We start from the raw sequence: 13,141 nt of genomic DNA, 5'->3' as shown, positions 1-13,141 counted from the left end.
TGTGGTAAGAGAAACGGGGGAAAGGCTGAAAGGGTAAAAAGGAAACTGGGGGAGGGGCTGATGGAGAAGGGTGAAGTTGAAAAGGGAAAGGAGAATAAGTGAAAGGTACAATTTTTGAAGTTCAGTTTTTTATTTTATTATATAATTTTAAACTGTGTTCATTTATAGTCTCTCTCTCCCACTCTTCGGCAATACTGAAGCATTGCCGGGTCTGCTAGTATAACTATATAGATACAATTGTAATTTTTTTAAAAGCAATTTTAATAAAAATTATTGCAAATAATATGCATTTTAATTGCTCTCATTTAAGATGTAAGTTTTAACTCAAAAATAGGATATGCCACATTTATAAACAGTAATTGCAATTATTATTTTTACCTGATGGTAAGTTTACAAATTTTGGGGGGTGCTAGAAAATCTTCGATTCCCAATGTGGAAGACGGGCGAAAAAGTTTTAAAACAATTCTCTAAAAGGTTTAATTTCAAACCTTAATTCTCAATCTGTAATACTTTGAAATCACAATTAAAAATTTCATTTTCATTATTTAAATTACGATCATAATTAGAATCCTTCTTGTTATTATAAAAAAAAAATTATGATCCATTATACGTTTTTCAAAAGACCTACCTGTCTGTCCAATACAAATATTACCACAAGAACCGCATTCAAATTTATTTTACATAATTTTTGAGCATTAGTATTCTGTAGTTAACATCTGAAGAAGATACTGTGTATCGAAACAATTAGCATGTTTAAATAAAATAAGTGAAAATAAAAAATAAAAAAACAATATTATTATTTTCCAGTTTTAGGTCCATTTCAGAAGAAAACTATCTATTGTAATTGGTACTATGATTATAATTCCGGAAAATGTCGACATATCTTCGCGTTTCACATCTCCCAGACCACAAAACCACAAACAGTTCAAAAGTTTATATTTATATTTAACTTTCTTTACTGCCGTAATTTTGCCCTAATCACTTTCAAATTGATACATAAAATATAACGACCCAAAATCTCGGTCGAGTTCATTAATGGGCAAAATCGGAACATGGGGGTGGAAATGGGAGGGCTTTTTAAAAAAAAACAAAATATTGCTATAACTTTCTTATGAATTAAAATATCGAATTCGTTTAAAGTTCCTACTATTCTTTGGATAAGGTCCTAAAACTTATCTAAGTAAACTTTTTTGATATCACCAGTCATTGGCCCAGGGGGTAGAAAAAATGAGGTTTGGAAGACAAAAAATCTTACCTCCCTAAATAAACACAGTATCGAAGCGGTTTCAAGTGGTCGTTAGTCCTCTAAACATTATCTAAAGCGTTTGTCTGAAACAACTTTTGATATGACCAACCCTTACGGTAAGAGATGACCAAAATTTTGCTGGAATTGTACGAAGATGAGGCATGTCGTATGCTAAATATGTGAAACTTTTTTCACATGCAATCATTGTCGTATTCAGTAAATTTGAAGTTTTTTTCTGATAATGGGGGATAAAATTGGGGGAGATTTTTCGAAAAATAATATCGGTATAAATTTCTTATTAAATAAAATATCGAATTCGTTTACACTTCCTAGTATTCTTTGGATAAGCTCGTAAAAGTTATGTAAGTAAAGTTTTTGATATACCAACCACTGGCCTAGGGAATGGAAAAATGGGGTTTCGAAGACAAAAAATCATACCTCCCTTAATAGGCGTAGTATCGAATCGGTTTAAAGTAATCATTAGTTCTCTCAAAATTCCTAAAAATTTTGTCTGAAACAATTTTTGATATGATTAACCCTTACGGTAAGGGATGATCAAAATATTTCTGGAATTGTAAGAAGATGGGGATTGTCGTATTGCAAACATGCATCCATTGACGAAATGAGTAATTTTGAAATTTTTTTTAACTTTAAATTGGAAAACTTTTTTATCCACTATTTAGCACCAGTGTAATCCACCTCCTCCTTCAGGCATGCCGAAAGGAATTTTTTATTATGGAATTTTACCAAGTAAAGATATCATCGATCTATTATTATTTTGTAGTGATTAGAAATAACAAAGATGGACCACTGAACGTGAAAATAGGAGGAGAAAAGATTATGGAGGTAGAAGAATTTTGTTATTTGGGAAGTAGAATTACTAAAGATGGACGAAGCAGGAGCGATATAAAATGCCGAATAGCACAAGCTAAACGAGCCTTCAGTAAGAAATATAATTTGTTTACATCAAAAATTAATTTAAATGTCAGGAAAAGATTTTTGAAAGTGTATGTTTGGAGCGTCGCTTTATATTGAAGTGAAACTTGGACGATCGAAGTATCGGAGAAGAAAAGATTAGAAGCTTTTGAGATGCGGTGCTATAGGAGAATGTTAAAAATCAGACGGGTGGATAAAGTGACAAATGAAGAGGTATTGCGGCAAATAGATGAAGAAAGAAGCATTTGGAAAAATATAGTTAAAAGAGACAGACTTATAGGCCACATACTAAGGCATCCTGGAATAGTCGCTTTAATATTGGAAGGACAGGTAGAAGGGAAAAATTGTACAGGCAGGCCACGTTTGGAGTATGTAAAACAAATTGTTGGGGATGTAGGATGTAGAGGGTATACTGAAATGAAACGACTAGCAGTAGATAGGGAATCTTGGAGAGCTGCATCAAACCAGTCAAATGACTGAAGACAAAAAAAAGTAAGTGATTAGAATAAATTATGTATTTATTTTATTTTGATATTCTTATCTCGGTAATAAAATGTAAAAATTTAATTTTACGCTTATTTTTATTTTATAACTCAATTAGTATAAATATTTATTCTAATCGCATCTAATAAATTACAACAGAAGGAAAAGAAAATTCGATATCAAGGTAGAAAAGTGGAAAATGAAAAAATTATTTCATGAACGCAGACAAATATTTTCACTAACAATTGTTTTTATAATAATTTTAGTAAGCATAAATAAAATAACTATTTTTTTTGTAACGGTAACTGATATTAATATTTAAGAAAATCCCTACTCTGTCCTGTTTAAGTAAAACGAATAGATTAAGAAGGAATAGTTATAAAACAATTATTTTGATTAAGCAATGCAAAACTTGTTATCCTAGTTGAAATATATATTTTTCAAGGCTGTATAGAAACAGTGAAAAATTAAAGAATTTAATTTAAATGGATTATTTTATATCATAAGAAATAATATATACGCACCGTAAATTTCAAAACGAACCAACAAAGGCTCTGTTCAGTCATTTGGAAACGTTAAATAAGGAAGGAGAAAGAAAGAGAAAAAATCTTAAATAAATAAAAATGTGCATCGAGTTACAGCTCAGTTGGCAGGACTGTTTTATATTTTACTCTCTGCACACAAAAGTTATTTTAATTGTCTACAATGTGGTGGTAAAGCATTTTCTTCTCTCAGTGGTTTCTTGTAATTTTAACTTTAATTTTTTTAGTGCAGTGTTGTTCATCTTGATTATAAGTTTACATCTCTGGTGGTATTACCTTTTTTTTTTCGTTTATTCTTATATAGATCAGTTGGAGTAAACGGGTGTATGGTATTTTTTATTTTTTATTTTTTATAATGGAAAAATAAAAATCATTTATAAAATGATTGTTTGTTTTTTAATCTATTATTTATAAGATATTTAATTAGTATTATTTATTTATGCAACTTTTTTTAACTATTTTTATTTAAAAAAATAATAATAAATTAAATTCTGATTTTAAATGAATTTTATATATATTTTTTGTTTCTTTTTTTGTAAATTGGACCGAATTATTACTGAGTAAAATGTTTTTTCGAATAAAATAATAATAATCGAATACTTATAAATATTTATAATTTTATTAAAATGTAATACTATTAAGGTTATATATATAGAAAAAAAATGTTTTTCAAACAGTCCGCCAAGTATAAAGTTAAACAAACATTCTTTCCTTTTTTTTGCTTTATTTCCTTTACATTAGAGCGCTTTCGGTCATAAACTCATCCTCAGCAATATTTTCTGATATCTTCATTTACATTTACACATATGACTAGTACTCAATTCCCTGTACACTTTGATTATTTTTTATAAATTTTTAATTATTGAATAAAATGTAAGAAATTTAATCATTTTTTTATAAGAACATACATTTCAAAAATTAAAAATATCTACTAAAATTTATTTAAAATTTCTTTCAATATGTTCTTTTATATAATGTTAATACAGTACTGTATATAATTATCGAAAAAATATTACAATTAAATTGTAAACCGTACGGTAAGAGTCTCGTAGATATCATTTCTTCCGCTCAAAAAACAAAAATTTCTGTAATATAAATAAAACTGTCTTTAACAAAATTAAACAGATATCAAAAAATTATTACATTACATTTCTATTATCAAATTCTGTTATTAATTTAGAATTAAATATATGTAATAATAGATAATAAAAAATGTTTAAGCGTACCATATGCTAGCCTCAGTGGTGCGAGTAGTAACGTCTCGAAATTTTTATCCGGAGGTCCCGGGTTCGAATCCCGGTCAGACTTGGAATTTTCACACATGTTAAAAATCATTCACCTCATCCTCTGAAGCAATTCCTAATGTATGTTGTCCCGGAAGTTACACAGAAAAAAAATAATAATAAATGTTCCATATAATAGACAAAAAATAGAAAAAATTGTTATAAAATTTTTACTGGCCCGATTTCATTTATTAAACAACGAATAATCATAAGAATTATATATATTTTTTTGTAAATGTCATATGTATTACATAAAATGATATCGGGCCGGTAAGAGTTTAATATTTTTCTTTTCTGTTTTGCTAATTTGAAACGCTTAAACATTGTTTATTATCTATTATTGTCTATTGCATATATTTAATTCTAAATTAATAACAGATTTTGATAATAGAAATGTAGTCTCTTACCTTTTTTGATATCAGTATCGTTATGTTAAAAACAGTTTTATTATATTACAGAAATTTTTGTTTGAGCCAAAGAAATGAGATCTGCGAGACTTACCGTACGTACGGTTTACAATTTCATTGTAATTTTTTTTCGATATCCCTGCATTTTTGTAAGAATATTCTTTTATTTTATTTATGAATTACTGAGTTTTATCTTATGATTTATTAATCAAATTTATTGCCTTTCTAGAACAAACAAATATACATTTTTTTTAATTTCTCGGTAGATTTTTTTTTGTTGGAAATCATATCATTCACTTCATAACATATTTTTTCGTTAAATTTTAATTGTTAATCGTTAAATTCGATTTTACCAATCGACTTTATTTCTGTTTTATTTATTCGTTTTATTAATAAAAATAGTATAATCTTTTGTAAACTATTTAATGAAATAATGGGAATTAAAAAAATTGTTTCATCTTCAGTACTTTCATTTACTATTAAAACAATCTATAGTATATATTTTTTTTAAATTGTATTATTTCAATTACATAACAAGCTTTTGTACGCTACCTAGTATTATCAAGTACTGCTACCTAGCGGCGAGATTCGTAAACCCATCTTTTTGTAAAAAAAAGTGATATATTCCCGCGGTTCATCAAATGGAAAAAAACCTTGTCTTAGTATTTTTTGAAAATATTCTTTATTATAAATCTAATTGAACTGAAATATAATATTTTCACGCTTATTTTTTCCCCCATTTTCATTTCACTATTTAGAACTGTAAACGTAGTTCATTGACTTTGTTCCCTCTTACCGATGAAGTTCTAATGATCTCAGTGATATAATTTATTTAAAATCTTATCAAAACGTATTACCAACTTAAATAATTTTTATAAGAATATCCCTAACAAATTCTATGTGTAGATTCATGAGGCTAAATTTACGTTTATATTTGTATATATACAATTTTTCTGAAATTTCTAATTTTTTTTATTATTTTTTTTGTTTAATATTTACTTTTTCAGTTTTTTATAAATTTTCTAAATTAGTTATATATTATATTTATTGATTATTAAGTGATTAAATACATTTGAAAAACCTTTTTTTTTATTTTTAAACCATCTAAAATGTTCATTAAAGAAATCTGTGTGTTTTGTGACTCTATACTTGGCAGATTGGCTGATAAAAATTTGTTTTAAATATATATATATACAAAAGACTTAACGTACAGAGGAATTACGGACTATAAAAAGACTAAATTAATAGTAAATATATATATATATACATAATATGATATATATATATATATATATATATATATACATATGTGTGTGTGTGTACATTTTTACACGTTACTACATAACATATAACATAAATATAAGGACATTTGCGTACTTGATCCACCCAAATAAATAATTTCTTAAAAAATTCTTTTTTTAGGGTACCAAATTTAAATATATTTAAAATCAAAAATAACAGAGCAGTTATTTTTAATTCAACTATCGTTTATCCTGAGATATATTTTGTCAGTAAAATAATAATAATTTGCTACAAAACTAGAAAAATGTTTTACTTTCAGCCAATATTATTTTTAGTGTAAATTTAAGCATACTTGTAAATTGATCGACGTTTATAAACAGATTAATAAAATCACATTTTATTAATAATTATGGTTGATAAAATTTAACTAAATTTTGTCAGTAAATAACTAAAATTAATTCATATTTTACTACAACAATTTTTAATTATGTCTATATTGCTTTTATTCAGTAATTTTCAAAATAAAATCTTTAGTTTCAAAATTAAAAATAAACTTCTGTGCTACATACAACACAAAGATGTACATAATAGTATCTTTAAAATAATATTTAATTTGATACAAAAAAAAATGTTTTAATAAATAATATTACATCAAAAATGTAACACTATACTGAGACATCATTTGATGTCTCATAGCAGTACTGGATTGCGAAACTGAGACATTATTTGATGTCTCATGGCAGACAACCTGTTAAACAAAATTTCATATCATCAATATATGATAAATTCTATATTTTATAATAAAAAAAAATTTGGGTTTGTATATATCATAATTTATGATATATATCATGGGCCAAATACATTATATCATAAACTATAATCAGTGACGTCATGTTGATTATAAATATAATTATTTTTAAATTAAAATTTTATAAGATTTTTTAATTTAAACAAAAAATTTACATATGTCATAGATATATACTACATATATAATAGATATCTGCTGTTATTGTTTAATTAAGTCCTCATTAATTGAAAAAAATCTGATGTGGACACCATATGATTTCCTTGTACCTATTAAATTACATAAAAATTTATTTTTCCTTTTTTTTTAATGAAAAGTTCATAAACTTTATTTCATTATTTTCTGATATTTTTTTATTTATTTTATTATTTTTTTTGTCTTCAGTCATTTGACTGGTTTGATGCAGCTCTCCAAGATCGTCTACCCTCTACATCCTACATCCCTAAAAATTTGTTTTACATATTCCAAACGTGGCCTGCCTACACATTTTTCCCTTGTACCTGTCCTTCCAATATTAAAGCGACTATTCCAGGATGCCATAGTATGTGGCCAATAAGTCTGTCTCTTCTTTTAACTATATTTTTCCAAATGGTTCTTTCTTCATCTATTTGCCGCAATACCTCTTCATTTGTCACTTTATCCACCCGTCTGATTTTTAACATTCTCCTATAGCACCGCATTTCAAAAGCTTCTAATCTTTTCTTCTCAGATACTCCGATCGTCCAAGTTTCACTTCCATATAAAGCGACACTCCAAACATACACTTTCAAAAATCTTTTCCTATCATTTAAATTAATTTTTGATGTAAACAAATTATATTTCTTACTGAAGGCTCGTTTAGCTTGTGCTATTCGACATTTTATATCGCTCCTGCTTCGTCCATCTTTAAAATTATAAAACAAGTAAAAAAAAGGAATTGAAGTCGGATTCGAACCGATGTTCCTTCCCTTTGTAAGAACCAAATATTTAATTAATTAAAATTTTGTTTGGCTATAACTCTGGAACCAATGAAAATAAGTACCACTTTTGATATATCATTGAAAAAATCTCAATGAGAGCTTATTACTCCAGTTAACAAAAAGTTCAAAATAAAATGTTTTTTTTTTTGATTTTGGGCTTTTTTTTAGACACTTTTGGTTCAGTCGATTGCAATAAAAAGGGGAGGTGCACAATTTGATATTACAATAGTCTTAAATCCACAATTTCAACATTTTACCGCTAACCGTTTTTTGAGTTATGCGAGATAAAGACGTCACGCCAAAATTAGTGAATGTGAAAGTGAATGTTTGGAGCATACACTTTCAAAAATCTTTTCCTGACGTTTAAATTAATTTTTGACGTAAATAAATTATATTTCTTACTGAAGGCTCGTTTAGCTTGTGCTATTCGGCATTTTATATCGCTCCTGCTTCGTCCATCTTTAGTAATTCTACTTCCCAAATAACAAAATTCTTCTACCTCCATAATCTTTTCTCCTCCTATTTTCACATTCAGTGGTCCATCTTTGTTATTTCTACTCCAAACATACACTTTCAAAAATTTTTTTATTATAATTGAATTATTATTTATCGTAAAAATGTTTTTACAATCAGAGGTTAATAATTATTAATAAACTAGTAGACGCGGTAATGATTTGCTATTGCTAGACTTGAAAAAAAAAATATATATATATATATTAAACGAACTAAATTGAAAGTTTGATAAAGCATTAACAAAATGAACATTACGGACCTTCAAAAAATGTAACTTTTCGCTTTTTCCCTTTTACCCTTTTCCCTTCATCCCCTTCTCACTTTCTTTTTCACATTTTCATCTTTACCAAAACTCCTTTTCCTTTCCATCAATTGCCTCCTTTCCCTTTCCTTCTCCCATTCCTATTTCACTTATTTCCTTTTCCCCTACCTCTTTCCCACCCATCCCCTTTACATTTCCTTTTCCCGTTTTCCTATTTCCTTTTGTCGATTTTTCCCTTTTCCGATTTTCCCTATTTTTCTTTTGCAATTTTTCCCTTTCTTTCTTTTTCCCCGCAAGTAAATTGGTCCAACAGTTTTTTACTTTATAGCGAACACATATATCGGAAACATTAAAATGGAATCGTATGTTTAGTATAGTTTTTGTTGCTTTTACGTCCAACAGATAGTGTTGTTTTAAAAAAAAATCATGTTTTTACCTGTCACAGGTGTGACATCGTAGGTATATAAATAGTAGGTATATAAAAACACGCGCGTATTCAAATCCAACGTTGTATTAAAATTTCAAAGAAATCGGTGAAGAACTTTCGGAGATTAAGATTTTGAAAAAAAAGAACATTTACATTTTTATTTATATAGATCAATATATTTAAATAAAATAAAAAAAAGTTAAAAAAGGGCCATGAAGTCGGATTAAAACAAATGTGCTTTTCTCTTGTAAGATCGAAATATTTCATTAATTAAAATTTTATTTGGCTATAACTCTGGAACCGATGAAAATAAGTACCACTTATGATAAATCGTTGAAAAGCTTTCAATTAAGGCTGATTACTGCAGTTAATAAAAAAAACCCAAAATCCACTTGTGGACTTTTTTGGATACTTTTGGTCCAGTGGATTGCAATAAAAAGAGGGAATGTGCATAATTAGATGTTATAACAGTCCTAAATTCAAAATTTCAACATCCTACGGCTAATCGTTTTTGAGTCATGAGAGATACATATGTACGTAGAGACGTCACGTCGAAACTAGCCAAAATGAATTCAGGGATGATCAAAATGGATATTTCCGTTGGAATCTGAAAACCGAAATTTTTCGCGATTACAATACTTCCTTTACTTCGTACAAGGAAGTAAAATGAGATGGAGATTTTTTATTTACTTAAAACCTACATTACCAGGAAAAAGGAGAAAATTATATACTTTTTTTTTTGTCTTCAGTCATTTGACTGGTTTGATGCAGCTCTCCAAGATTCCCTATCTAGTGCTAGTCGTTTCATTTCAGTATACCCTCTACATCCAACATCCCCAACAATTTGTTTTACATACTCCAAACGTGGCCTGCCTACACAATTTTTCCCTTCTACCTGTCCTTCCAATATTAAAGCGACTATTCCAGGATGCCATAGTATGTGGCCAATAAGTCTGTCTCTTCTTTTAACTATATTTTTCCAAACGCTTCTTTCTTCATCTATTTGCCGCAATACCTCTTCATTTGTCACTTTATCCACCCGTCTGATTTTTAACATTCTCCTATAGCACCGCATTTCAAAAGCTTCTAATCTTTTCTTCTCAGATACTACGATCGTGCAAGTTTCACTTCCGTATAAAGCGACACTCCAAACATACACTTTCAAAAATCTTTTCCTGACATTTAAATTAATTTTTGATGTAAACAAATTATATTTATTACTGAAGGCTCGTTTAGCTTGTGCTATTCGGCATTTTATATCGCTCCTGCTTCGTCCATCTTTAGTAAATCTACTTCCCAAATAACAAAATTCTTCTACCTCCATAATCTTTTCTCCTCCTATTTTCACATTCAGTGGTCCGTCTTTGTTATTTCTACTTCATTTCATTACCTTTGTTTCATTTACTTTTTACTCTCGGCTAGAATTACTATATCATCAGCAAATCGTAGCATCTTTATCTTTTCACCTTGTACTGTTACTCCGAATCTAAATTGTTCTTTAACATCATTAACTGCTAGTTCCATGTAAAGATTAAAAAGTAACGGAGATAGAGAACATCCTTGTCGGACTCCCTTTCTTATTACGGCTTCTTTCTTATGTTCTTCAATTGTTAATGTTGCTGTTTGGTTCCAGTACATGTTAGCAATCGTTCTTCTATCTCTGTATTTGAACCCTAATTTTTTTAAAATGCTGAACATTTTATTCCAGTCTACGTTATCGAATGCCTTTTCTAGACCTATAAACTTCAAGAAATGTCGTTATGGAATTAGAAAGTTTTTTATTTTATTTTTAAATGAACTTCATAACTTGACCGGCGTAACGGATAATGTTACGCAATTCATTACCCGCCCCGTTTTTTTTTGTTTTTTTTTTTTAAATTTAGATTCAAAATTAAATTTTATTTAAAATATTCAAGAAATTTATAACTCTAAATAATAATATCATAAAAGAAAATAAATTTCTAAAATAAATATTTTTAAAACGTGATTACGTTATGCTATTTTATATATATATGCTAAAACATATATATGTTGGATAAAAAAAATTATAATAATGTACTGGATAAATTGAAATGTAATTCTTTCATTTTAACCGCAAAATAATAAACAGACAAGCTATTTTAATCACGGTTCAGTGGTGTTTATTTAAGACAGTCATGTTTTATTTTTATTGAAAACAAATTTACATTTTTGTTATGATTAACAAAATATTACCTTGGCCTTCATTCAATAATAAACAGTTTTATCATTATTTAAACTGTTCTTTTTTTCTCTTGAATAGTATTTTTATGCTTGTCAATTACTAATCGTTTAAAATTTGTTTTTTCTTTTATTTAAACATCTTTTGATAAAAATAATAACTATGTATATATATATATATATATATATATATATATATATATATATATATATTCTTTTTTATATCTTAATATTAATTGTATATTTATTTATTTTCCCAAAAATATTATGTAATCTTTAAAAAAAAATTTAAACAAAACCTATTGTTTATTTTATTTTATTAAAAAAATATATTTATTTATTAGGAAATATCTGATATATTTGTGAAATTAGTATTTATTTATTTACCAGAAAAACGTTTATTAGTTTTTATTATTTTTTTTAAATACAGAATAAATCAGGAATAATCCAAAAAAAATTTAGAACATGTTATACTGATGAAATTAAAGAAGAAAGTTCATATAAACATAGCTTATGAAACACTTCGTCAGTGAACGTCACCTACAACATCACCGGTTTGATCTAGTGGTGAACGCATCTTTCCACATCATCTACAATGAAAGTGAAGAATACCAGCGTTTAAATCCTAGCAAAAGGCAGTTTTTTTTTTATACATATTTGAATAATAGATCGTAAATACCGGTATTCTTTTAATGGTTGGGTTTCAATTAACGACACATCTCAGGAATGATCGAACTAAAAATGTTCAAGACTATACTTCATTTACACTCATACATATAATCCATTTTTTTTTTCTCTCAGCTCCCCTGGGCCGGACCGACTAGTTGGTATTACGCCGCCCAGGGGAGTGTCTTTAAACTCAAATAGGCCTACCCACCTACCGGCTATATACCGGCAAGGCAGGTCGGCCTACCGGTTAGCTCTTTTTGAGAGTTCTTTATCAATATTGCCCCCTTGGGGACCCAAAACGGCAATACTAATACACCGCATTATTACACCACGCCAGACCCAGTTCGCCGCGACGCGGTACCGGGTCCCTTCAGTATTCAGTGTGCTGTTGCCTGACTGTTACCCGTGGAGTCCTTGGTGGCTCATCAGTGCCAACACACCGCAGCATGCTGGACCTCACCAGCAAGGCTGTCCACCCGGTCCTATTCTAGCCAACACCTTGTCTTCTCTCATCGGAGTATTTCTGTAGAACAACTTGTCTAACAAAACTAGCAAAATTATTCCGGTTTGACTCGCTTCTTAGCATGTAGTCTATTGTTGTCTCTGGAGTTATACCTGCGAGTGCCTTACTATGTCTAAGTGTGTCCCACCTATTGCACTCAAAAAAGGTGTGCTCAGCATCATCTATCTCGTTGCAGTAGTTGCAAATCGGCTCTTCTCTCTTGCCTATTTTGTGCAGGTAGTTATTGAAGGAACCGTGTCCTGTAAAAAACTGCGATAGGTGATGATCAACCTCACCAAATCTTCTCGACAACCACGGCTTGATGTTGGGGATGAGGGTTCTCGTCCATCGACACACAGCTTCCTGCGACCATCTTTCCTGCCAGATATTATAAACGGCATCCCTGGCCTCTTGTTCTGGCTTACCTTGTGCCCTCTCCACTCTCTTTTTTGCGATTAGGTCAATAGGAGGTGTACCCGATAACACGCACAGGGCGGCATAGGACACTGTCCTGTATGCGGACACAACACCTAGGAGCACACACCTGTGCGTCCTCGCCGGTCTCTCTTTGTTGCGCCTGATGGCGATAGAGCGCCACCAGGCCGGAACGGCATACATAAGCGAAGACACGACGGTGGTCGCCAGTAAACGGCGCTTTGAGGCCCG

The 13,141-nt window shown here is 29.3% G+C and overlaps 1 protein-coding gene across 4 annotated transcripts in view; it reads left to right on the top strand.

Annotated features, from left to right (window-relative positions):
- Positions 1-3,308: 3,308 nt before the first annotated feature.
- Positions 3,309-13,141, top strand: part of LOC142317391 (uncharacterized) — a 207,688-nt gene continuing 197,855 nt past the window's right edge. Inside the window, exon 1 of one of the 4 annotated variants that reach the window (XM_075353921.1) lies at positions 3,309-3,476. The gene's annotated coding sequence lies outside the window, so the exon portion shown is untranslated. Of the gene's footprint in view, positions 3,537-13,141 lie in introns of all 4 variants that reach the window. The other 3 variants (XM_075353922.1, XM_075353920.1, XM_075353923.1) reach the window with 3 other exon arrangements.

The sequence above is a fragment of the Lycorma delicatula genome, chromosome 1 (assembly GCF_047948215.1).
Source record: "Lycorma delicatula isolate Av1 chromosome 1, ASM4794821v1, whole genome shotgun sequence".
Lineage (NCBI taxonomy): Eukaryota > Metazoa > Arthropoda > Insecta > Hemiptera > Fulgoridae > Lycorma > Lycorma delicatula.
Note: the sequence above shows the minus strand (reverse complement) of the source record. Positions and strands in the feature narration are given on the sequence as shown.